This window comes from Triturus cristatus, chromosome 4_1 (assembly GCF_964204655.1).
Source record: "Triturus cristatus chromosome 4_1, aTriCri1.1, whole genome shotgun sequence".
Classification (NCBI taxonomy): domain Eukaryota; kingdom Metazoa; phylum Chordata; class Amphibia; order Caudata; family Salamandridae; genus Triturus; species Triturus cristatus.
The window spans coordinates 341,689,374-341,715,301 of NC_140585.1; the positions used below are offsets into that span (position 1 = coordinate 341,689,374).

Sequence of the window (25,928 nt, forward strand, 5' to 3'; positions counted from 1 at the left end):
TGAAACCTATGGTTTTTTCAGTGAATATATATATATATATATATATCAGCCACCAATTGGCTCTTCTTGGCTGACTGTTTTAGCGCTCTTGAGCGGTGCGGAACCCCGCGCCTGAGCCCAGCCATTATACATCCAACACTCTTCTCCAAAGGACTTTATGGTTTGCCAATGTGCAAGAAAAAACCTGCTGCCATGTCATGTGAGTAGGAAACGTTCATCTGTGAACTAATGAACTATTAATATGGAGTAACGATTTGTTCATCGTGGAACTTTATTAATACACACATGTCAATATGGCAGCCAGTGAGTGTGGGATCAAGACCATTATTGAGTACAGTCCTATGTTGATGGCTATGCTCTATTCAACATTTTAGAAAATCGAGTTTTCATTGGTGGTGCAACTTAGCAGAGCACTGAGGAAGGCGATGCGCCGAAATGCATTTGCTCGTTATGCTAAATAAAATCAACAGTGCCCCGTGAGTGCTGCCGTGTCAGAGCTTTCTCTTATCACCGTGATTTCACCCTTCACGTTTAACGACCATAGCACCCGTCCAGAGTTCGGCAGTAGGGTGACAACTGAAGCCATATATATATATATATATATATATATATATATATATATATATATATATATATATATATATATATATATATATATATATATATATATATATATATATGGATCATATTACCATTTTACTTTCGGTCAACACAGTTAATTTAAACCGAGAGACAACACCAACGCGTTTCGGTCTCGCTGAGACCTTGTTCACGGTAACGCTCGCATTTGCATTTTAGCCAATATATAGATTTATAGATATATATATAGATATATATACATTGCGACATCATTTCCTGTTTTGCAAAGCTGATCATTATCGGAATGTAGTCCCAATACAAATCATAAACTAAATTAATGTGATTAGAACGTGCACAAAAGTAAAAAAACAACGTGTTAAAAGTTTTTAAAACAACCAAGCTCCCGTTTATATCATCCATGTTTAAACTTAATCACTCCTGTTATCGACATGATATCTATTCATTCATGCAAATTTCTTGAGCGTTTTCGCCTGATTCTATCGAGTTGTTTGGATTCTCAATGTCAATCAAACCCTCCGGTGGGTTGGTTCATGGTTATTATCATTCGTTATTATTCTCAATTACATCCTCTAGTGGAAAAGTCGAATAAATTTAACCCAAACCACCATTCCTTGTACTTTATCATTCATCCATGCAATGTATTCCCTCTGATGATTAGCTAGTGAGGTGGTTGCTTATTTATATAAATGAGCTTGGTAGCTTTGTATTTTTAGTGATTCAAGATGTTATGAAACGAAACTCCAATAATTCATGTTTATAATGTTAACCAGCGTACATTTACAAATGTACATAAAGTCCTTCACTTTAATTCAAACCATATGGTGGGTAAGTGTGCAGGTCCAGAATACGGCGAGATTCTCTCTGTCATAATTTTCTTTCCCTGTCGCCGCCTCTTTCTAGGTGGCTTACTGTTTCAATTGCGAAGACTTGTTTCAATTGCGAAGACTTTTAGTTGCTTCCAATCACCTCCATGGTGTGACTCCATCTGTTTTTGCAACCACATTACTGCGGTCCTTGTTTACAGTTGCTTGAACATGTTCCAAGATGTGTTTCTTTAGTTCACATATTGTGCTTCCAACATATTTGAGGGACCACAGATATTCGATTACATATATTACATATTGGCTTTTACGTGTAATTAATTCCTGGATTTATATATTATTATTTTAAATCGGGAGTACCGTGGTCCACATTTTCTTATTTTCTTTTTTTTTTTTTAAATCAACAGAAATTCAAAATACACTATTAGGGCATGATTTCGACTTTTGGAGGTGCGGGAGTGAGCAGCACACCTCTGCCACGCCCCCGCACTGCAAAGAGTCGCTGCTGCCCGCCCGCCAGATTACAACTAATTTTGTGGTCTGGCGGACGGGCAGCGTGGCGGTGCTGTTCAAAGGCTCATTGTGAGCCTTAATCAGCACAGCTGCGGGACTACCAGTGCACATTCATGCCCGTCCAGAAACTGGTGGCGCAAAACTACAGGGGGCACAACATGCATGCACCCCCATTCACATGGGCAAGTGGGGATCCTGTAGGGCCCTCTTTCTTTCCTCACCACCAGCATTTACATGAAGGGTGAACTTCCAGGACAGTGCTGGCAGTGAGTAAAGTCATAATATGCTTGGCAGTGCCTCTGGGCACCTCAAGCATATTGAGGCCCTCAGACCGCCACAGGACTGCCAGGGAACATGGTTCCTTGGTGGTTGCAGTGGTGCAATGGTAGTCCGACCGCCAAACTCCTAATTGGGCAGTAGGACCGCCAGTGCAGCGGTGGCTGGACTGCTGCGCCCTTGCGAGTCCAACGGTCCTCTTCCCGCCAGAATCGTAATCAGGCCCTAAGACACTGTATTTTAATAATATAATGCGCTAAAGTGTTTTTTCAGAATTAACATATTAACATATGCTCATAAAAGTGTGCGAGTAGCGTGGTAATTAGTAAAAAGTACTGTGCTATTCTTTTTAAACGCACTTCACCCTACAGTGGTATAAAAATGTCGTAAAAATATATATATAGAAAGTTATACCTATTTTGCCCCAACTATTATCACTTTATTGAAGGCGTAAGGCATAACACACAACATGGGGAAAGTGTACCGAAAAACAGCATGTCTGCTTTTAACTTTTGTACAGCCAATGATTACCTAATAAACTAATGACTTGCAATAGCTATGTATTGTGGTACTACTGTAAAATACCCCCACATTTCACAAAAATACCGAAATAACAAATGTAACTATCTTTTAATACATTGAAACGTACAAAATAATTACGTAACTTACCTGCACTACACAAAATAAACATTTGTGCACCATAATATATAAACCTGCCAAATTTAAACAAAATACAACTCCCGGTTTTCGCACAACACAAAACTTAAAAGTGTATATTGAATATATTTGATCTATCCACGTTTTGGGACCCCCCTTTTTTCTTTACACCCTTTTCAGCCAACCCCGCAAAACTTTTACTCCTTCCCAGTGCTTAATTTGTGCCGGTGCTTTCCGGTGCTTAGCACCAGCACTTACTTATCGGGCCGGGTCTATACGCATCTTCTGCACGTCACATATTGCATTGATGATATTGATATATTTACCTCACTACCGGATTCGGCGCAGACTGCTGTTCGCGTCTCCCCAGGTGAAGAGTGTTGCGGCTGTGAGACTGAGCCTGAGCCAAGAGGAGATTCTAATGACATGTTGATGGCGGAAGTGTTGCCGGTGGACGGGACACTGATTGGGTTCCATTTTGGTTCTGTGGGGGTAGGGGCTGTGCGGCAGCAGGCAGCGTGCACAGATTTTTTTTTTCAGATTTCCATGCACCAGCACACCCTCGGGCCGCACCCCACTAGTCATCGTTCAAGTCAGCCTGACGACGTTGAACGGTTGAGGGCAGGCAGCACCACCTGCAGGCCTAATCAGGTAATACAGGCAGTGCAGTGTCCCGCCCCACAACGAGTAACGGTATGGAAGTACTACTAAGTAGTAGAAGCCATGCCATTGCCAATATGCCATGCCCATTGCCAAACCAACGCTGCTTTTTTTTTTTTGGAGCATGGTGGCGTGATGGTCATCGTGGTGGTAGTTCCGGCAGTGGCTCCACAAGATTCGAACCTGATGATGCACTGCCTGGCCTAATAGCCACCGCCAGCCACACACATATCACGATAGGGCCCGCCTGGCCCCTGCCCTTGAAGTATCATTCCCTGCTTCAGAGTAGCTCAATCTGTTCAGGCTGGCAAAAAATGGGCTTGTCTCGCTGCTCTCGCAGACTTGAATGCCCGCTAATGGGGATGGCACAGTGAGTGTACACTTATTTTCTATATTCTTACGACAGGTGAACAGGGCTCGGCCGGGGTTAAGTTAAAGCAGCACTACCCGGCCCCTGCCCTTGAAGTATCCTCCCCTGCTCAGAGTGGCTAAATCCGTGCAGGCTGCCAAAAAACAGGCTTGTGACACATTGTCTATCTTTGCTGCCTTTAAATTTCGATGTATTCTGGCAGCTAGGATATCAATCCAACAAAAGATATTACCGAATTGTCCTTTAAGTAAGGCTTTTTGAGTTAAGAAAGCTGGTGGGCGGGAAAGGGGGGACAAGCCTCTAATCCTTTCAACCCCTCTGTATCAGTGCTAAATTTGAGCCTAAATTAGGCGGCAGTGAGGTGCGGCTAAAAGTGGACTCAATACAGGTGTGGTTTCTTGCTTTCCCAAACCACAAGTGAGATGGGCACCATATTATCGGCATTTGAAACGGATTCAGGTGAGGCAGTATACGCAATGTGGGAAACTAGATTGAATTGAAATGTGTGGTTGTCTATGTGGGAATTATTAACTTTCAGTGGAATGATTAATATGAGTTAAATTGTTGTTTAACAATAGATGTGTGTTGGCACATATGGGGCATTTTCTTTTGTTCCGATCTTTGGCAGGATGATGTTTTAAGGCTCGCGATCTTAATTGTATCTGGTGGAGTCACGATGTATAGGGGCATGCGTTGTACACGTTTGGCTCATTATGAAGGAAATAAGCCTAGTTGCTTTATGTCAAACATGCGGGACAGGTACACATGATTGAGGCTATAAAAAGGTAGCCTGGTTTTATTGTTTAATGCACCAATTTTATAAAACAAATCCCTGGTGTGGCATTATATAGCATGGTTGTCAGCAAAGTGCTTACACATTCCCCTTCTTTGTATGAAAAGACAACCGTCCCAGGACAGTTAATTCCAAGAGTTGAAATGCTAAATTTGAGCCGGTGGTAGGCAAGGGGAGTTTAAGTGATTTGCCCAGAATCACAGGATGTTGAGCCAAAGCCGAAATTAGAATCTGATTCCCCAGCTCCGGCCATTATGCCACTTACTCTCTCCACTTTCATGTAGTTGGTTCGGTTTTAGGCCTCACTACCAGGAGAAATGGGCCAGTGCAAGCTGCCTCCTGACATGAGCCCGGACACTTATGTTTTTTTACAAATTAACCACTACTCCTTCCACAATTACACCAGTGGAAAAAGCTTGCTAAAATGTGCGGACATTTCTCAATTGGGTGCAAAGTTATTAAACTATAACATTTACAAAAATCCATAGGTCGATAACATATAGAATTTTTCAAACCAAAAAGTTAACCTATTACTACTTCATAAAAGTGGTAATAGGTTGTTAACAATAATAAAACTTAACAATTAACTATATGTCACACCCTAACCCAGAAGTCAGGGAAACACTGACCATACAATAATGCAAAATTTTCATAAAAACTACGTGGCTGATTTCTACCTTTGGTAAACACAGTCATCAACCAATCACCAGTTGTAAGCCCAAGGTACTGTGGTATACTGTGAACTTTGCACGGTATGCCATAGCACAATGTATTACTAAGTTTTATACAACGCATAAGTTTACAATTACTCTCACTATTTATATATGCAACCAGATATTTAACATTTAGATATTAAAATTCATATTTTTAAGATACAAGATATAATATTGACGTTTTAACATAATTTTACAGTTCCTTTCATTTTAATTACACACTCCATTTTACGCTACTCCAGTGTATGAGCTTTACACCCCTGCAGTCTATGCTATTTACATTATGCTACTCCACTTTATAATACTCAAGTATATGTCATTAAATTGTACGCTAATCATGTTACGTTACTCCACTCTACTCCACCCAACTCCCCTCCAGTCTACATCAATACACTCTACACTATTATACTGTTCACTACTGTATTCTATTACACTTTTGTGTATAACAATTTACTGGTCGAGCCTAGTGATGTCATAAACTAGGGCATACTGATGCCAATGGGTAGATTATTTTATAATAATAGAGTCAAAGCCTACCTTTAGGCTTTAGATGCCCCTTAGCAGCCAATACTGGGAGAATGTTAATCATCTACTCACCCCCTTCAAGAAAAGCATCCGACTGACACAATATGTGGTTGCTCATCTTTTTAAAACATATAACATCCAACATTATACATTGATTGGAATACAACCACATATTTTCCAAAAAGCAAACTACTTGTAATCTTTCATTGTTAGGTATTGTTCAATATCATTAAATATGTTGAGAAATAATTTTCTGTATTATTTGCTTTTACCACCAAGTTTATCTGAGAATGGAGTAAAAGCAGCTTTCCAGTACGTGCACCAGAACAATGGGCAAGTACAAGTAGAAGTGTTTCATAGCAAAGGAGGAAGCTACGATATGCCTCAAAGACACACCCATCAAGTATTCCACATACCTTCATCCTTTTGAAAATTCATAATACATTCTATAATCCATGAATATGTAAAGTGTATATATTACATGCCCCACAGACCTTTCTCCTATCAAAATTTAAACTTTGCATATTGCATAATCTCTGTATTTGCAAATAACATTTAAAATTTTTCCCCACATTCCTTGACAGCCCTCCAGATACACCCTCCTCACCATCTCGATCAACCCTTTTGAATTCACCCAGATTGAAAGCTTTGCCAATTTCAAATTCATGGTCACCATCAGAACACCCCGCTGCACTTAAGATATAATGTTTCCAGTCCACAATACTTTCTTCATCACCCGTTATTTGAAAACTCAGCATGTCCTGCAATCTGGAAATATGACTGTAAACACTTGCACAACTTTCCCTTAACCGTTCACTCATAATAACTTCACCATCCATGGCAGACCGTTCATAATGTGAGTCCGTGTTCCTTGAATATAAAACATCGACTTGTTACCTCTTTTCTTATTCCACAAATCCTTGCCTTTCAATAATACTGTCATGAGTGACTTTTTCAACATGTATAAGGCCCATAACGTTTGACCTATCTTTGGATAGCTTCTATGCTTTCCTGATAATGACCCAATCACCAACTGCAAAAGCACAATCCTTAATCTTCTTATACAGATCCTACAACTATTTGCTCTGTCCTTTTTAATGTAGCATTATCCTTAAATTGCTGAAATAATTATCAAGGCAAACTGACCACATCCTTATTCCAATATAATGGTGTCAATCTAGTTTCGGCATCATGACCGCTCAATAATAAGGAAGTAGTGACACCCCTAGTTGTATGGGGTGAGATGTCCTCATACATACCGGATGCTAAAGCTGTTCGTAGACCTTCCTTTAAAGACCTAATGGTTCTTTCGACACAACCGTTTGAGGAACGGCTTAACAATGCCACACTCAAGTGTTTAATACCATGAAACACTAGGAATGCAACCATTTTTTCCAGACACAAAATGTGTCTCATTGTGGATGCGATAATCTTGGGGTCGCAATCTCATGCAAAAACACAATTAAAAAAAACTCCAAAACCATGCCCGAGTAAGCTAACGCCACAAAGGCATGGCGAATCCTCTTGAAACATAATCTATAACCACAACTAAATATCTCATATTTCCCGAAAGTAAATTCAAAAGACCAGAAAAACCTATACCCAAAACCTCCAGGGGCCTCTCATGCAAAAGGGCCGGATGCAGTGGCATCGCCTTAGTTTTGCAGTGCTTACCAGAGGACAAACATTTATGTCAGGAATTGATACATCTCTCCTGTAGTGCATCCATAGGTCGCCACCAATAAAATATATGTAATTACTTTTTGCGTACACAAACACCAGAATGCCCTCACTGGTCGACACAAATCAACCTGTCCATAATTCTCTTGTATAAATACCCATTGCTGTAAAAACATGTCAGCTTTAATTGAAACATGGTAAAAACTCTGCCACTCCTTCGCTAAATTTGTGTCTCCTGGCCATCAATTACTGATGGTTTTCACTTCACAAAAAAGTGTCACTCTGGTACATGTTTAGCCATTTATTATATGACACTACAATAGCACAATCTTGCACATGTATAAAGCTGCCATAACAGCTGGGGAGAGGATGTGGTCTAACGGCGAGAGCAACCAACCTCAAAGCTGGTGAACTGGGTTCGAGTCTCAGCAAGGGCGCTCAACATCGTGTGATTCTGGGCAAATTACTAAGGGGACAATTATAATGCTGTTGGAAAAAGGCCCAACCGTTAGTCGGAGCCTTTCTGATCGCATCAAAATATGTCGGTCGGATTCCTTTCTGACCGCCTCATTACAATGGAGGAGGTCAGAAAGTTATCTGAATGGTCATTCTGGCTGGCTTCTGATGGGCTCGTCCGCCAGTCGGAATGCGGCCAGTAATCCCAAGAGTGGCTCTTTCCACCCTTGGGATTATGATGTCGGGTTTAGGCAGCCTTTCCGTGCCGGACTTTCTGACACTGAAAGGCTGACAGAACTTGACTTTGGTGGCCCCCTTAGATGCAGGGCCTCCAGTTGGCAACCAAAGGGGCACCTATGGTGCCCCCTGTTGATCCCTGCCCCGTGGCAGGCCCCTAAAGGTGCCTGTCATAGGGTGCAGGGATGATCTGCTCCTCCCATTTTACAATGGGAGTATGCACTCCGACCGGTTGACAGCCGAAATGCATGCTCCCATTGTAAAATATAGTAATGAGAACGAACCTAATGGGCCGGTTGGGCCCGCCGACTGGGTGTCGGTCGGTCCCATGACCGAGATGATGTCGGGCGGAGTTGTATACATCATGCTCATTATTCCTACAGTCCATGCACTGGGATGTGGTGGTCCTGTCTGTGCTTACTCACCGAGTTTCACCCTATTTCATGTTTGAAATGGCGATGGGCAATGAGAGACCCCCTCTAGTCACACTCTTTTTTCAGGGAAAAAGAAATCACAAGGAGAAAGACAGTCATGTCAATGATCATCAAGTAACATGATTAGGTACAGTTTCAAAATCAGATGCGGGTGTCAAGATATACAACCCCCTCATGCGTAGGCCGATGTTTACCCTTCATTAGGCCCCTGTCGCACGCAGGAGAAAGAAGCCCTGTAAGCGGTGTCAACCCTTCTTTTTGCAATAATCGAAACAGATCCGGGAGGATCTGCCGTCTAGATGGGCCACGCTTCAATCATTATTTTATATAAACATAAGATTAGGTGCCGAACATATAGTTTCTACTGCCAGCAAGGTACTGAGAGCAAAGCTCCCCCAGCTAGGTAGTGTCGGCATGGTGGTCAGCCCGTGCTGGCAAATAAATATTGGCGATTTTAGCATGGCGATGTATGTCAAATTCTAGTGCCCCCAGTACTCCCCACTTGCTCCTTACAACTTCAAGGGTGGTGCTCCTCTCGTCAGCTGCTCGCCTTCTGCCGCCATGTAGTTCAGTGGCGAGGCACCCGGGCGCTGTTTGTTATATCCGTATTTGGGATCCGGAGTAGTTCCAGTCACGTGGGGCGCTAGTAGCCTGCGTCCTGGGACATATGATCACCGTGTCCTGTTGACATGGTTACCTCCCTAACCCAAAGGTGGAAGAACGTGGGAGTAGCCAGTGCCGGTTAACAATAAACTGTACAATGAGGAACGTGTATATAGGGAAGGTTGAAGTGCCATATTGTGGTTCATAGCGGCAGTCTCGTTGTTTACGAGGAACAGCATGTCATCATTTGTCCCGGTCCTACAAGACGTAGTCCCCATTTTCAGAATACCTGGCTACCTACCCCCAAACCCATAAATGGTGGTATATTGTAATTGCCGGTTATGTTAGTCAATAATGCGCTTGATAGAGGAGCGTTTAGAGTGCTACATTATGTCACATTCTAGGTATTGGGAGACACCATGTTGTTGAAAAAGAAAGATGTGTCTTCCTAAGATATGTCTGTGTGGTCCTGTGGTAAAAGGGGCCGTGGAACCCGTTTCCGGGGTGCCTGGGTGCCCGCCCCCAAACCAATGGATGGGGGGGTATATGGTAATTGGCAGTCATGTTGGTTAGTAATGCGTTTGTTAAAGGAGCATTAGAGTGCCACATTAAATCACATTATAAGTGTTGGAGACAACATGTTGTTAAAAAGAAAGATTTGTCTTCCTAAGGTATGACTCTGTGGTCCTGTGGTCAGATAGGTACATTTATCTGTTGAGAGAATGCCACAGAATATCATCATTAAGGCCCACCGGATGACTTTTGAGGCGGTATACCCACTTTTGTCCTCTCAGTAGAAGGGCTCTTGTTCTGTCACCAACCGAGCGATTCATAATGGATTTTTCAATGACTGTCCTAGTCAAGTCTTCGGTGGTATGGCGTTTCTCCAGGTAGTGTGCGGTGAGTTTTGTATTATACTTCAAGCACCTTATCGTGCTACGGTGCTCCATGATGCGTGTCTTAACCTTGCGACTGGTCATGCCCACATACTGCATGCAAAAGACACACAATTGATCAACGGAATGCAGAACAAATCAAAACATTCACCCCAGTCAAGAGATCTGGGTTAAATCCATCATTCTTTTGCTCACCATGCCACCCCAGTTTAGACCTGGCCATATGAAAATCAGTCTTGACCCTGTGCCTCATGGGAACAGTCCATCCCGAACTGTCAAGCCAGGTCCTCCCAGGACCGGAAACAAGCATCCTAGGACCGGTTTCAGGGTTTCACCTCTCTTCAGCCAGGATAGCTTGAATCCAGTGGCACAGTGAGCCCATGACCCACGTCTGGGCATGACTGGGAGGAATAGTTGACCCCAGTGCTCTGGGTCTGCCTGACAGAGAATCATAGAAGCGTGACTGGTGCATTCCAAGCATGAAGCCGCTCAGTATCACCAAAGAAGAGGATTTACTACTCTGCTAAAGTATGCCTGAGTAGCTCGCCGCATCAACCCTGCTGTCGCAGCAGTGGCACTTTCCCTAAGTGTTCTTGAGCGGTCTGTGACACTGAAGTGACTATGGTTAAGTCAAAGTTGTCACAAATGGTGCTATTGGTGTTGCAGCAATAGCACGTGCCCCAATATGCCCAAACAATCTGCAAAACTAAAGAGGAGACCTGTGTGAGCCATGGTACTTGCCCCTGGTATGTCTGGAAGGGCTTACACCATGGCTATCCATCTGGCACTTGCTCATCATTTGCCCTTGTGGTCTATGCCACAAAAGGTGAAGTTGCTGTCTCGAGGCACTTGGCATTGTGTGCCAGAGTGACTGTGCAGGTCGCAGTGAAGCCTACCACAAATCCAAACTGTGCGTGAGACGAACGCTGTGAGACCAAATACCTGCTTGTGCGGGGGGCAATGCATTTGTGTGGAAACCTACACCAGGATACTTTACACTATGGGGAACTGGAACAAGGCACAGGGGGTATTCTCGCTGGGAAGGCAGTAGTCCTGTAACAGATACTCTGATGATCTGATATTCTTTTCTTGTGTGTAGTACTGAATTTTACTGTGTATTAAGGTACTTCTCTTTCTTAAAAGATAAGCACTGGGCTTGGCAATCAGGTAATTACACAGTTATGGTGTTGCTGAGTGCTGAGTTTGTTGTACTCTCACACTAACGTCCCTGAGAAGTAAGTAACTGCTCGCCATCACTACCACGGAGAGTGAACGGCTGAAGGGGTTGTATTTTGCCTAGTCTGCAGACCCATAGTAGGATGGACCCCAGGACACCAGAGGCCAAAGACCCCTGCCCCCACAGCTGTTGCTCAGTATTTCATGCTTGTCACATGGACCCACGAACAGGTTCTGACACCTTTCTGCTTTTTTTACCAAAGAGGACAATTGTGTTTTGCTCTAAAGAACTTAGGCCCTCATTACAATGTCGGGCCCGAAATCCAGGGCAGCGCTCCAACCGCAGGATTACAATACCGGTGGTCAGACTGCTGTGGTCGGGGGTAAAGACTGTGTCGCCTCCGACAGCCTCAAAGAGCCCGTCGGGGTGGTGGTTGGACTGTAATCCCTACAATGGAGGCGGTGCCTGCGCAGGCACTCCTGCAGGGATTATTATGTCCCTTTCCCTAACCTTTACATGGCGGTCCGACAGCCATGTAAAGGCAGATGGAAAGGAACTTTGGGGGGGCCCAAGCAGGGCCCCTGTCCCCCGTGGGCCACAGCTAAGTGGCCAGGGTGGCACATATGGTTTCCCCCAAAAAATCCATGCACCGGTGCATGGATGTTTGAAAAATGTATTTTTCTACAGCAGCTTGTACTGCAGCCCTTTTACAGGCCGCAAAACAAGCTGCAGCAGAAAAATGCAGTTTCCGACCGCCTACACAGCAGTCTTATCATAATATGATGGGAGGGACCATCGAATACTTGTCGGGCGGTCTCAATCCCGCTGCGTTGGCAGGCAGTCGCTCGTATGACTGCCATCATAGTGAGGCCCTTAATTCTTTTTTTTCATATGTAAATAAGAAGCTAGTAACAAGCACTGACAAAGCAAAGAGGTCTCCGCAATTAAACTTACTGTCTTTGCAAATGCTTTCTTTGGCTTCGATAGCTGCTGCGAATGCACACAAATCCACAGCAGCCATCTTGTAATGTGTTCTAAAACATTACATATGTATTAAAAGATGGCCGTCAGAAATGTGTGTGCATCCACCTTACCTTACTTCCTATTTTTTCTTTTTTTTTTTCCCACTTTCTACCCTTTCTAATGCAGTACCTGATGGCATGGTGTGAGTCATTGTTTTTTCAATGTTGGCATTTACCCTTTAAATGGCATGATTGTCGGGGGTGTGGCCAAGTTGGCAGCGTGAGCAGATGTGCCTGCTAGTCACTCCGTCCTCGCCTCGTCTTTAGCCTACATAAAGAGCCCCATCCACCTCGAACATCACCCTGCGGAGCTGCGCGGGACATCGACCACCTGATTTGGGGTGCGCAAGGACCTGAGGGCCCGAGACGGGGCCAAACACAGGAGCGGGGCTCCCATACACGCAGCTCCTGCACTTGGCCACGGACGACGAAGTACGCGCCCTCGCGGTGCCACTCCCTGCTTATAATGGACGTTTCCTGCCTGGGCCATGCGCTGTGGGGTGGCTGGGGGACGGCGGAGCACACTGGAGGGAGCTCAGAGGTCGGCTGCTGCACCCGGGTCCTGCGGATGACCTATTCACCCTGGCAGGGACCACGCCTCCCACTGATGTGGAGCGAGAGAAGCAGAAGTGGTCTGAGTGGCTGGAGGCCTACGCCCCTGGAGCCCGGAAGGTCACTCTCGATGAGCAGAGCGCTGTATGAGGAGCCCGTCTGCTGCGTTGAAGCTTGATTACGGCCTGGAACACCTAGTGGAGCAAGAGCCTGTCGTTAGCGTGTACGGAGACAGCTGACGAAGCCAGAGCGGCTGGAACTGCTAAGCCCTGATACCCTGAGGGCTGAATTGAAGGAAGCAGATGGTGATTCCCCCAGGCGGCACGTGAGGGATACGAAGAGCGCTCAGGTAGGTGGGGGTGAGGCTTGCCCCCCTTCTTCTTTGTCTCCGGGAGGGATTCCCTGGCCTCCTCTGGAGTGGGCAATCACCCTACAGAGACGAGCTGAGCATCAAAAACTATTGCCCACCATGGGGTGGAACACTTGAGGACTGCCTGTATGGAGAGACCGGTTCCCATGGAGACTTTGCCTTCTGGTCTGGGCAGTCCTGCTGATCCAGGGCTCCCCTCTTTGGACATTGGATTGAAGGCAGATGGGACCCATGAACCCCGATAGAAAAACACTGGCCTTATAGCCCCACTGAAGACAACCTAAGGCCCGTTCTCTAAAGAGCGATTATAGGACCTTGTCTGGTGTGGTGGGTATACCTGAATGTATCTTCGACCACACAGTGAGATAGAAACCTGGTACTGCCCCTTACTAACCCCTTCATTTGGCCTACCAGACAGCGCGGCCACAGTGGAGACGCTGTGGTGGATCAAAGATTGGCGGAGGTGTGATCTGGCTAGGCCCATAAACGTGGAAGAGCCACCTCTACCTCCCCAACCACTTTGACACTGATGATACTTTGGATGCATTGGTGGCAACCCGGGGCTCTCGCTTCAATATTCCCCCGGGGCTTGTGACTGAAGCCACTTGGCACTCACTGGGTGTGTGGGTCGCTGGAACTTGGGGTAGAGACCTCTCTGCAGATAGCCTGTGATGGCATGGCCTCGGCTAAGTCCAAGAAAGATCGCACCCTGTGTGACATGCTCCATAGACCTCTGGGGAGACCCCTGGCGAGAAAGCTTGACTGGTCGACCCGAAACCTGGGGGCAGTGGAGAGCCCCCTGAGAGCCTCTATTCTGTGAATTCTTGGAGTTCCTCTCTGCGAGAAAATTAACAGACGGTGAAGGAGGACCTTGCCTCGGAATTGAGAGAGGTACGAATGGATGTTGATGAGATGGGGGAAAGGGTTGTTACCCTAGAACGGATCCACGGCAAGAGATGAAGAACTTGATAGCCTTCAGCAAGAAGTACTCCATTTCCAAGAACAACAGATTGATCTGCAGACACACGCCAAAGACCTCGAAAACAGGTCCAGGAGGAATAACATTCGTATAAGGGGTTCCAACTGCGGCAGAAGGCTCAGACTTGGAAGAGTATGTACATGCCTTGTTCCACTCAATCTTGGTCTCCACAATGGAAGGGAAAATGAAATTCAATAGGTGCCATCGAGTGGGTCAGCCGTGCGAGGCGAGGCACCCTCCAGCAGACATCCTGGTTTGTGTCCATGATTTTAAAACCAAAGAATCAATCCTCCAGAGAGCTCGGGATACTCAACCACTACAATTCCAGGAACATAAACCCCAGCTCTACCAAGACCTAGCAACGATCACCCTGCAGAAAAGAAAGGAATTTTGCCCTGTCATGGCTCACCGGGCACTCCATATTCATGGGGCTACCCCTTTTGCCTCATATTTCGATTCAAGGGCAAGACTTACCAGCTGCGATTTTTGGCAGAAGCATATAAAGTCCTAAACATCAACCTTGGTTCGCAGGATTCCCAGCCCCATTAACACGAGACCAGCCTGCTGGAAGGAAAGCACCACAAGTCCACCCCGAAAAGTCACTGGCACCATTGCAAGAGAGCAGGCAGCGGTTCTTCGCTCCCTGTCGGGAAGCTGGGTGGCCAACTTTGGATCTTCTTTCTGAAGTGACAATGGGCTGTTCTTAATGCTGTGGATGGTTTGCAGCAGGCAGGGGCGGGCGATGGGGATTAAGTGGATGTCGTTGATGACCACACCTAATGTTGTCACTCCCACTGCTATGTTTCCAGTCTTCATGGACTCTTTATAACTGTGATTTATTATTATTTTCTTGCTGGGGTTTGACTATTTTTTCAGGGAACTTCCTTCCAACACGCACTCTCACCTACATAAGGAATTTCTGGGGGGGTGGGCGTTACCCGATGTAGCTTGCTGGTTTATTGGACCCCTTTCTCTACCATGGTGGATGAGAAGGCCTGATCCCTAGCAATTGCTCTTCGATCTCTTATGAAGGAGAGTCTGAACGTCAGAGGCCTCAACAACCCAATGAAGTGATGAGCCATTCTTTCACTGCTTGAAAACGTGAATGGAGACATATGCGTTCTACAAGAAACATACCTGCTTCCCAAAGATGTTCAGAAGATGCAAACTAAGCAATTCCCACAGCAATACTGGCCTTCTGGGAGCATGAAAAAAGGCGGGGTAGCCATACTCTTCTCTAAACTTTTCCCTGGGGTGGTACTGGGTATGGTAGTGGAGATTAAGGGACGACTCTTGGCACTCTGCAGATGGCCTCTTATCATTTCACTCTAGCTCCAGTCTATGCACCTAACAAGCACCAATAGCCCTTCCTAATTGATTCCCTGGCCAGGGTCCTCCAATCTCCAGATGCGGCAGTGGTCGTAGGGGACAACTTTAATTTAGTGATGGACTCAGGGATAGATCTCACCGGGCACAGATCTGGTCTAACTGGGGCTTTTTTGCCCGAAGGTCTCGGCTGGCTTGCTGAGTGCGGCTTGCATGACCTGTGGTGCTTACACCACTCTGGGGATAGAGACAATACCTTCTACTCCGCGGCTCACAAAACGTACGCCCCAATGGATCACTTCTTGGCTTTCCCCTCTTTACTGGACCACGTTGTAGACACTACCATTGAGCCTCGAGTGCTCTCCAATCACGCGCCTATTACTCTGACCCTGCGCATGCCTCCCTACCCCTCATAGCCTCCTGGCTGGTGGCTTTGTGACACAATGCTTCAATCTACCACAACAGTGAGTGCACTTCGAAAAGTCCTCCAGGAGCATTTGGCTCTTAACGATACTGGGCCGGCTGCTTTAGCAATTGTATGGGAGGCTCTGAAACTGGTTGCACATGGGGCACTCATTGTATCTGCGGCGATTGAAAATCGCAAGCGATGGTATAAGAGAAGGGTACTTGAAAAAAAGGTCTCTGAACTGGAGTCCATTCATTAACGGACAGGCACACCTCGGATGTGGAGAGAGTTGGATTTAGATCGGGCTGAATACGCTATGCTGCGCCTCAAGCACAAATTCTATCTAATTGGTAACCCGGGAGGCCACATGTTGGCACACTGTCTACGTAGCAAACAACACACAGGATCGGTTGCGACGGATTCTTGGAGGGAGGTAAAGGATGCTGAGGATATCGCTGCTGCTTTTCATGCATTTTATACGACACTGTACTCTGGCCCACCCGCCAATTACCAGGAGTACCCTCACTCCTCTCCCTCTGAGGGAAACTGAGGCCTTATATAAGCCCATTTGCATGGAAGGGGTGATTTCAGCTGTTGCTCGATTGAAACCGCTTAGTGCAGCGTTCTATAAGACTTTCTGCTCCGAACTAACGCCCTTACACATGTGACTTTTTAATTCCTTTTCCAATATGGGTACTCTTTCGGAATTCATGCTAAAGGCATCCATTTCAGTAATTCTCAAGCCCAGAATGACCCAACACAATGTGCGTCCTATAGACCCATCTCGTTATAAAACATAGATCGGAAACACTTCACGAGCATCCTGGCCCATTGCCTCAATCCCATTATGTCAGGGCTTATTCACCCAGATCAAGCAGGCTTTATCCCTTCTCACCAATGTGGCGATAATACAAAATGTATTTGTCATCTCAAAGACAAGGCACACCGGTCACACACAGAGGCTCTTCTGTGATCTATCAATTGGAGAAAGCATTTGACCGGGTTCTCTGTCTCTACGTTTTTGAGACCCTGCGGCAGTTCGGCATTGGGGAGAGATTTGTGCAGTGGGTTCAATGTATTTTCAGCGCTCCCCGCATGGTGGTAAGAGTCAAAGGACTTCGGTCCTGTAGCTTTTCCATCCACCGGGGCACCCGTCAGGGCTGCCCGCTTTCCCCACTTCTTTTTGCTCTCTACTTGGAGCCTCTGGTGCAAAGATTACGGGACAACCCAGCAGCATCTGGTATTCCATATGGCTCTGATAGCCATTTGGTCAGCTTATATGCCGATGATGTTATCTTCTTGGTAACACAACCCCTGACTTCCCTGTAGGCCATCATAGCGGAGCTACAGACATTCAGGTCGATCTCGAGCTTTCAAGTAATCATGCAAAAGTCCCAAATTTTCAATCTTATGATAACCCAGGAGACTGAGCACATGCTGAAGATGCAATTTGATTTCCAGTGGGTTACTGTAGTGTTCGCATATAATTGTAATAGTGTCTTTATGTCTATGATGTGGAGCGTGGGGTGGAATGTACATTGTCTCCATCATGTATTCCAACCAGGACGTCAGTTGTAACTCGAGTCCTGAGGTGGAGGTTGTACTGCCTGGCGCTCACCTGTTTCTCACGAGTAAACCTTATTCCTATAACATACGTTTCCCTCGCTTTAAGAATTGGCGACAAGTTGGCGGAAGGAAGCAGCTGGCCATTGAACCCACGGAGCACGGGGTGATTGAAAAGGAAATATCGTATTTATTGGCTGAAATTTCATTGGAAAAGCACTTCGTCGTGACAGGAACTGCGCAGAAGAAGGAACATTTTGTGACTTTCCTGGGTCGCGGGTAACGTATAACGGAGCAGTTATACCCGTAAAATTGATAGAAAGAAGTTACCGTTTGACTGGGGGTTGCCGCGGGAACCAACAGCGGCATCATTTGAGCAGCAGAGTGCGAGCCAGGAACGCGAGCGAAGTTCAGTGCAAGCGCATTGAGAGAGACACGTCTCTGCGCAGGGTTACGTACGTGACCTTTACGTGGCGGCCATTTTTTTTTATTTTTTTTTTACGGAAGCGCTGAGGAAGTTGAAAGTACATCGGAAATAGATACCAGTGCCGGTTTTGAATATTTTGAAGCGGCAAGATTACATTTCCACGCGTGTATTGAGGGAAGGTACGAGAAACAGGTGAGAGAGTCGGGGGTCTAACAGTAAACGATTTTTGAGGACTTGGAATCGTTTTTAGTGGCAGATCCTTGTGGATTAGGTCCTCATTTTTGTTATTGCTGGGAGACTGTACCATATTTAGAGTAGTGGTGAAGATCATGCATGTTAGATCTACACATGGATGAAGGAGACCACGTAACAGAAGGAAATATGGCACAACAGAATTTTACAATTAGTAATCCACATGCTTTTTGGGTGAGTGGTTCTCAGCCCAGCATTAAATGGGTGGAATGGAAAGAATATTTTGTTAATTATATTGAGGCAGTTGATGAAGCAGGAAAGATGAAACCGGAGCAGAAGAAGAGGATTTTACTTCATTCCTTGGGCCCAGTAGGTTTAAAAACATATTCTCGCATGTCAAAAAGTGTGCGAGGAGAGGAGAATGTGTTTGAAGCCGCTTTAAAAGACTTGGATAAATATTTTGCACCTAAAGTGTGCATTGGTGTAGTGAGACATACATTTTTTCAGAGGAAGCAAAATAAAGAGGAACCTGTAGATGACTGGCTGGATGATTTAAAAAAGCTTGCGATTGACTGTAAGTTTGAGAACTTACATGATGACTTGATCCGCGATCAATTGGTAATGCACAGTAACAATTCCTCCCTACAAGATCGGTTGTGGGTGAATGGAGATGCACCTTTAGAGGATATTTTGGCGATCGTCAGGAAAGCCGAGATGTCTGGGAGGTGTGCCACAGTGGTCAAAGAGTCGGAGAAAGACGGTGGTGGTGTGTTTATATTGCAAAGTCAAAATAGGATCCAAGGACAAAATATGAATCGACAGTGGCGCAACCAATCGCAAAGGAACACATTAGTAGAAAGGAAATGGGAAGAGAGAAGATGTTATCGTTGTGATAGCAGGCAACATCTAGCATTTAGTAAAAATTGTCCTGCATTAAAAAAAAAATGTGGCATATGTGGACTGTTAGGACACTTCAGCAAAATGTGTCGTAGGAAGAACAGTGTAAAAAGGGTAAATAACATTGAGGAAGAGACTGAAGAGGATCCGGAAGTCGAAGACAGCTGTGTTAAAAGTTTACAAGCGAACTATATGTTGAATGTGGTAGACAATTGTGTGAAAGGGAAACCAATATGTGAGGTGTCTTTGGGTGGTATTAAGGTCAGTGTGTATGCTGATTCAGGGTCGCCTTACACCATAGTTAATGAAAGTGTGTGGAAGAAGGAATTTGAGGGTAAAATTGGGAGACATTTAATTCCTACAGATGTGAATCCAGTGAGTTTCACGGGAGAAAAAATTGACATGCTGGGTTTCAGGTGGCTTACATTTTTATTTAAGGGAAGGTCAGCAAGAGGTAAATTATATGTGGCGAAGAATGGCCCGTCAGTACTTGGTTGGTTCGACCAAAAAAATCTACACATTATCCTGGATCCAGACATTGCAGAGAAGGTGCTTATAATGGATGAGAACAGCAAAGTAAGTGATGTCTTAGTTAAAAAATTTCCAGAAGTATTTGGGAATAATTTAGGAGCACTAAAAGGTTTCGAACATAAAATCAGATTAAAGGAACAGGCGGAACCTAAGGTTCACAAAGTAAGGCCTATACCCATATTAATAAGAGAAGAGGTCAATAAAGAGCTTCAAGGGTTGTTATCTAAGGGGGTAATTGAAGAAGTGGAGAGTTCGAAATGGATTTCTCCGGTCGTGATCGCACGCAAAAGCAGCGGGAAAATCCGCTTATGCATCGATTTGCGCCATTTGAACGATAGTATCGTCATTGAGAGATTTCCCCTTCCAAAAATCAATGAAATGGTTTCTTCTTTAAGTGGAGCGAGTTGGTTTTCCACAATAGACTTGTCAGCAGCCTACCATCAGATTATGCTGTCACCTGAATCTAGGAAACTTACGGCATTTATAACACCATTTGGGTGCTACCAATTTAAACGTATGCCGTTTGGGTTAGCCTCAGCCGCTGCTGAATTTCAGCGGTTGATGCATAGGTTGTTTGGAGAAATGAATGGAGTAAGTTTCTTTCAGGATGATATCCTGGTGGCGGCAAAGAATGATGAGGAACACAACCTTATCCTTTATAAGGTGTTAGGAATATTACAAGAAGCAGGGCTAAGTGTAGAACTTAGCAAGTGTAAGTTTGCGCAAAGGAGTGTGTCGTATCTTGGACATGAAATAAGTGAGGAGGGTGTGAAACCGAAATCATCTTTAGTGAAAGCTATCATGGATTTGCCTGCCCCATGTAATAAGGATGAAATAAGATCGTTTCTGGGAATGGCAGAGTATTGTGCCAAATTTATACCAAACTTTTCTAGTAAAACTTTCAACATATGCTCTCTTCTCAAAAAGAATGCGAAGTTTGCATGGTCAGAGGAGTGTAGAAAAGAGTTTGAGATGATAAAAGGTGATTTGGGGAGTGTTAATGCTTTGGGCAGTTTTGATCCAAATCTTGAATGTTTGTTGACAACGGACGCAAGTGATAAGGGTTTGGGGGCACAGAAGATGAGCAATGGAGCTGAGAAGATAATTTTGTTTGCGTCTAGGGCGGTTTCTCCTTCGGAGAGTAGATATCCAATTATTGAGAGGGAAGCTTTAGCCTGTGCTTGGGCATTAGAACATTTTCTAGCGTTTGTCTGGGCGAAAGCTGTCACTATCCGTACAGATCATAGGCCCTTGGTGAAAATTTTAACTAGCGTGGGTAGTGTCGGAACTTCTGCTAGACTGGCAAGAATATCCATGAGGATGAAGGAATACATTTATCGAATGGTATGTGTGCCAGGTAAAGATAATGTTGTGGCGGATTGCTTGTCCAGATTACCTTCACCACTTGAAGAATGCCTAGATGATCCATGGGGTGAGTTCAACATTGCGTTAGTTCATGATTCTGGTGCACCGGTTATTACTAAGGATGAGTGGATGAATGAACAATCTAATGATGTATTGTTACAGGCGGTTTTCAATCATATTCGTGATGGCTGGACAAAGAAACATCTCATTAGTAGGGATTTGAAAGCCTTTTGGGATGTGCGAAATGAATTGTCTTTGGACAGAGATTTATTAGTTAGGGGTGAGAGGATAATTCCACCTAAGAAGGTACAGAGGAAGGTGTTGCAATTGTGTCATGAAGGACATTTTGGCATAGTTAGAAGCAAGTTATTGGTCAAGGAGAATTTTTGATGGCCAGGTGTTGACATGGACGTAGAGAGATTTGTGAGGGAATGTTCAATTTGTTCCTCGGCGGATAAATCGTTGAAGACTTTGAGACCTCCAATGAGCGAGGGTCTCATTCCAGATCTTCCATGGGAGGTGATAGCAATTGATATATTTGGACCAGTGGGTGAATCAAAGGATTATATATTAGTTGTTATTGGCTTGTTCACAAAATGGCCTATAATTGAGATTGTAGAGAAGGTGGACATTAATGCTGTCTTGGAATTTCTAGACAAGTTATTTTTATCAGAAGGACTGCCTGTTTGTGTGTTAAGTGATAATGGGGTACAGTTCACATCTAAGTTGGCAAAGGAATATTTCCAAAAGTGTGGAATTAGGCACAAAACTACCTCTCTTTATAACCCTAGTGGGAATGGTACGGTTGAGAGGTTCAACAGGGTACTTAAGGGTGTGATTCAGGCGGCGATCAGTAAAAGGCTAGAGTGGAAGGTGGAGATACAGAAGGCTGTTTGGGCGTATAGGTCTACTACGCATTCTGCAACAGGGTTATCTCCTTTTATTATGATGAGGGGTAGGAATCCGAGGTGCAAGTTCAACCCGAATTGGATCAGGAGCGGGAAGGTCGTAGAGTGGTCACCTTGTGAAGTTAAAGAGAATTTAGTTGGTACACATATGAGAAGTAAAGAGGTATATGATGCACGATATGGCACTAAGAATGTCCCTGTTGTGGTAGGAGATTGGGTTCGCATCAAAAAACCGATCAAGATGCCAAAGGGTGAGAGTAGGTTTGAGGAACCTCAGCAGGTGGCAGAGGTTCTTCGCAATGCTGTAAGACTCAAGGATGGTAGGGTATGGAATTTGAAAAGTGTGGCTTTAGACCCCATTCAGAGGCAGATAGTAGACACAAGCAATTCCGAGCTTCATAATGATTTTGAGTGGGTGGAGGATTATTTTGATCAAAGTGCCTTACAATCTAAATTGGGAGCGGATTTTTGTGCAACAAGTAAAGGTTTGGAGTGTGTGGAACCAGCTATGACAGGACAAACTTCTGGAGGAATCTGTGAGGAAGTTTTTCCTCCTCAGGATTTTCCTTCACGTTTGAGAGGGGAGAAAGGGGTTGCTAGTACTTCTAATTGCAACAATGAACTCATTCAAGAGGGTGATAAGGTTGTTGTAGCTAAGAGGAAAATAGTTCTTCCAGGGTGGTTGAGTGAGTATGTTAGGTAATAATTTTGTTTTGTTTTGCTGGAACGGGGTTTAGGTATTGTTATTTAATTACTTATGTATTTGTGCTTTTCCTTTCAAAGGGAGGGGGATGTGTAGTGTTCGCATATAATTGTAATAGTGTCTTTATGTCTATGATGTGGAGCGTGGGGTGGAATGTACATTGTCTCCATCATGTATTCCAACCAGGACGTCAGTTGTAACTCGAGTCCTGAGGTGGAGGTTGTACTGCCTGGCGCTCACCTGTTTCTCACGAATAAACCTTATTCCTATAACATACGTTTCCCTCGCTTTAACAGTTACCAAAGGCCATCCCTATCTCGGTCTAGCCTTGGTGCGTACTCTCTCGAAGACTGCAGCGACAAACTATGCATCTCTGATTGCCCAAATCTGCAAGGATGTGGCAAGCTGGCAACGGTTGCCTCTTTTGTGGCTTGGCCGATTCAGAACAGTCAAAATGACCATCTCCCCCGTGCTCTATATATATTTCAGACACTTTCACTAGCCCCACCATTTGGTATAATTCATTCACTTCAACGGGACATCAATAATTTTATCTGGGGAGGCAAAAAGCCCAGACTCCAAAAACAACTTCTGCACTGCACGAGGCAGAAGCGTGGCCTGGCGGTGCCGTTACTGTTGTGGTACTATTAAGCGGCCGAACTCCACTATCTCATTGAATGGAACCGACCTCTCACTGAGAAACACTGGGTATTCATTGATCAAGCTGTAGTAGGCTCTCATATATGAAAAGGACTGTGGCTGCCTCATCGGCACAGGGCTTGGGGTCTTTACTACTCTCCCGTGAAATGTCTGACTCTTAAGGTCTGGGATAAAGTGGCGGATACAGGGGGCCTCACTACGTTTCTTTTGCCCTTTTTACTAATCCGGACTTTTCACCTGGGCTGACACAGAGTAGTTTTCAACGTTGGACAGAGGTAGGCTGTGAGCAAATGGGCTGTCTATTCGCTCCAGATGGGCTGATTAGGTTTGACCAACTTAAGACTGACTATTCCTTGCTAGAGGCAAATCGGTTCTCATATGTATAAATGCGCCATTGGGTGATGAGTCCCGATGTACACATAGATGCAAGCCGACCAATGACCTTGTTGGAAAAAGGGCTGACCTTAAGTCAGATGATAAAAGTATGGTCTCGGAGATTTATGCCTACCTAAGTAAAGCGGGCTATGTCGAAGCCAAAAGCTATGGGAGGCTGAAGTGGGCAGTGACATTACAGACAAAGAATTAGAGGATATTTTTTACAGAGTCCACCACGTGGCACACAGTAGTAAACACTAAAACAGCGTATAAGATAATCTGTTATTGGTATTATATGCCGGACCTCATCCTGATATATGTTTTTTTTTTACAGAGTTTTATATAGCGTGAACTTGACCCAAATCGGGTATCAGAGCGCTTTACATAGCACCAGTTGCATTACATGAGGACACATTCCTTTTTGTGAGGCAGGAGGAGATTAAGTGATTTGCCCAGAATCACAGGATGTTCAGCGTCATTGCCGAGACTCAAACCCAGTTCCCCAGATTCGAGGTCGACCGCCCTAGCCGTTAGACCAACTCCTCTCCCCCTGGACTGTTGGCGGGGCTGTGGAAACCCTGGGACTTTGCTCCATCTCCTATGGCACTGTCCCAAACTGACTAGCTACTGGGACCAAGTCCTGGGCAATATTGACATCGCTTTTAACACTACTATTCCATGAGTCCCAGCTTACACTATCTTGCGGCTCCCAAACGCATTGACATTCCCGCTGCGGCTCACTCTGAGGGAGACAGATGGCCCTTGCATTAAACGCAGCTCATCGAGTTATGCTATCAGCCTGGGGTACAGACAAAACACCAGACCATAGATCATGGCTGCACCACTTGTGGCTCTTTCTAGGATTGGAGCGATTATCCATGGCGGTGACGCCTGGGGGATCCTCTTATGCAGAGGTATGGGCCCCATTTATCTCAATTCTCTCTAAAGAATTCCGAGAGCTGTTCTGCCCATCCTATCTATGCATCTTACGATTGATCCTAGAAACCCCACTCTCTAAGGGATAGAGGGCGTAAGCAGTAGGGTATTGGGAGGGTCCTTGAGGGAGGGACACGTGGGGTGTCCGTACATCTCCTAGTCTGGTGGCAGCTTGGTAGGAAGGGGGGGAAGAGGGTGGGGGTGGGATATCTGTTCTGCTGGTTGTTTATGGCATGTTATATGTTTTATCTTACTTCAAAATCAGTCCTTCTTATGCAAATCTTCTCATTTTAAACCACAATCCATTTTGCAGGATAAACGCATACCACTTTATTGGGTTGTAGATGGCTTGCTGTGTTATCAGTGTCCTCATTCTAAACCATTGTATGTAGGCGGCCGGCCCGAATGGGTTGTAGGCGGCATGCTGTGTTCAACACGTGCGGACTGTTAATAATGAACAGATATGATGCTAAATGGCATGATAGGTGCACTTTGTATTTCATTGTTTATTTATATTGTGAGCTAGGAAAACTTTTAACAAAATACCAAAAAAAAGAAACTCTTTGCTCCACCAAAGATTTGAACGACTGAAGTGAAAATCTTCCTTCTAGTATACAAACCTCAAACCTGGCACTGATAGAACTTTCCTACATGAAAAACACTGTGCATATGAATACTTTCTCCTTTTTCATACAGACTTTCTGATCTTGCAAGAGTATGGAAGAAAGTCTGCAAAGTAGATCTTAGTTTCTCTCATTTCTTTCATGCAAAGCTAAAATTAGTTAACCCCTTTTCAGCTCTCCCAATCTTGTTTGAAGACAGCCCTACTAACAAATCCTTGAATAATGTCTGCATAGACACAATTTGTCCTCATTACATTAGAAAAATACCTATCTGCACTCTTTCATTTACATATTGTGCAGTTTCATCCATTAGATTGTCTTGCTGATGTTGCACTTGGAGTTCTTTCCTTTAGTTACATTGGTAAAACCAATAGTCAGCACTAAAACCTATTGTCTTTGACAGTTCTTTTTTTTGCTTAGATAGCTACTTTGAATGCACATGCATCTGCGGCAGTCATCTTGGAATGGGTTGTAAAATGTTACAATTGTATTAAAAGATGGCAATCCCAGATGCGCGTTCATCTACCTTGCATTATGTACTATTTTTGTGTTCCATTTTTAGGTCTCGCCTGACCCAGCGCATGCGCTGGTCTGGCGAGACTTATTGAGAGGGATCCAAAAAGTGCTACCAGGCCAGCCTAGAGCCACAGTGCATGTGCGCGGGCGCGCGCGCCGCGTTTTA

The 25,928-nt window shown here is 44.8% G+C and overlaps 1 long non-coding RNA gene across 1 annotated transcript in view; it reads right to left on the reverse strand.

The window, feature by feature from the left end:
• The window catches only part of LOC146854918 (uncharacterized), a 57,854-nt gene extending 48,496 nt beyond the window's left edge, over positions 1 to 9,358 (reverse strand). The window contains exon 1 of the long non-coding RNA XR_014981244.1: positions 9,249 to 9,358. This is a non-coding gene — a long non-coding RNA (uncharacterized LOC146854918). The remainder of the gene's footprint in view (positions 1 to 9,248) is intronic.
• Positions 9,359 to 25,928: the final 16,570 nt, after the last annotated feature.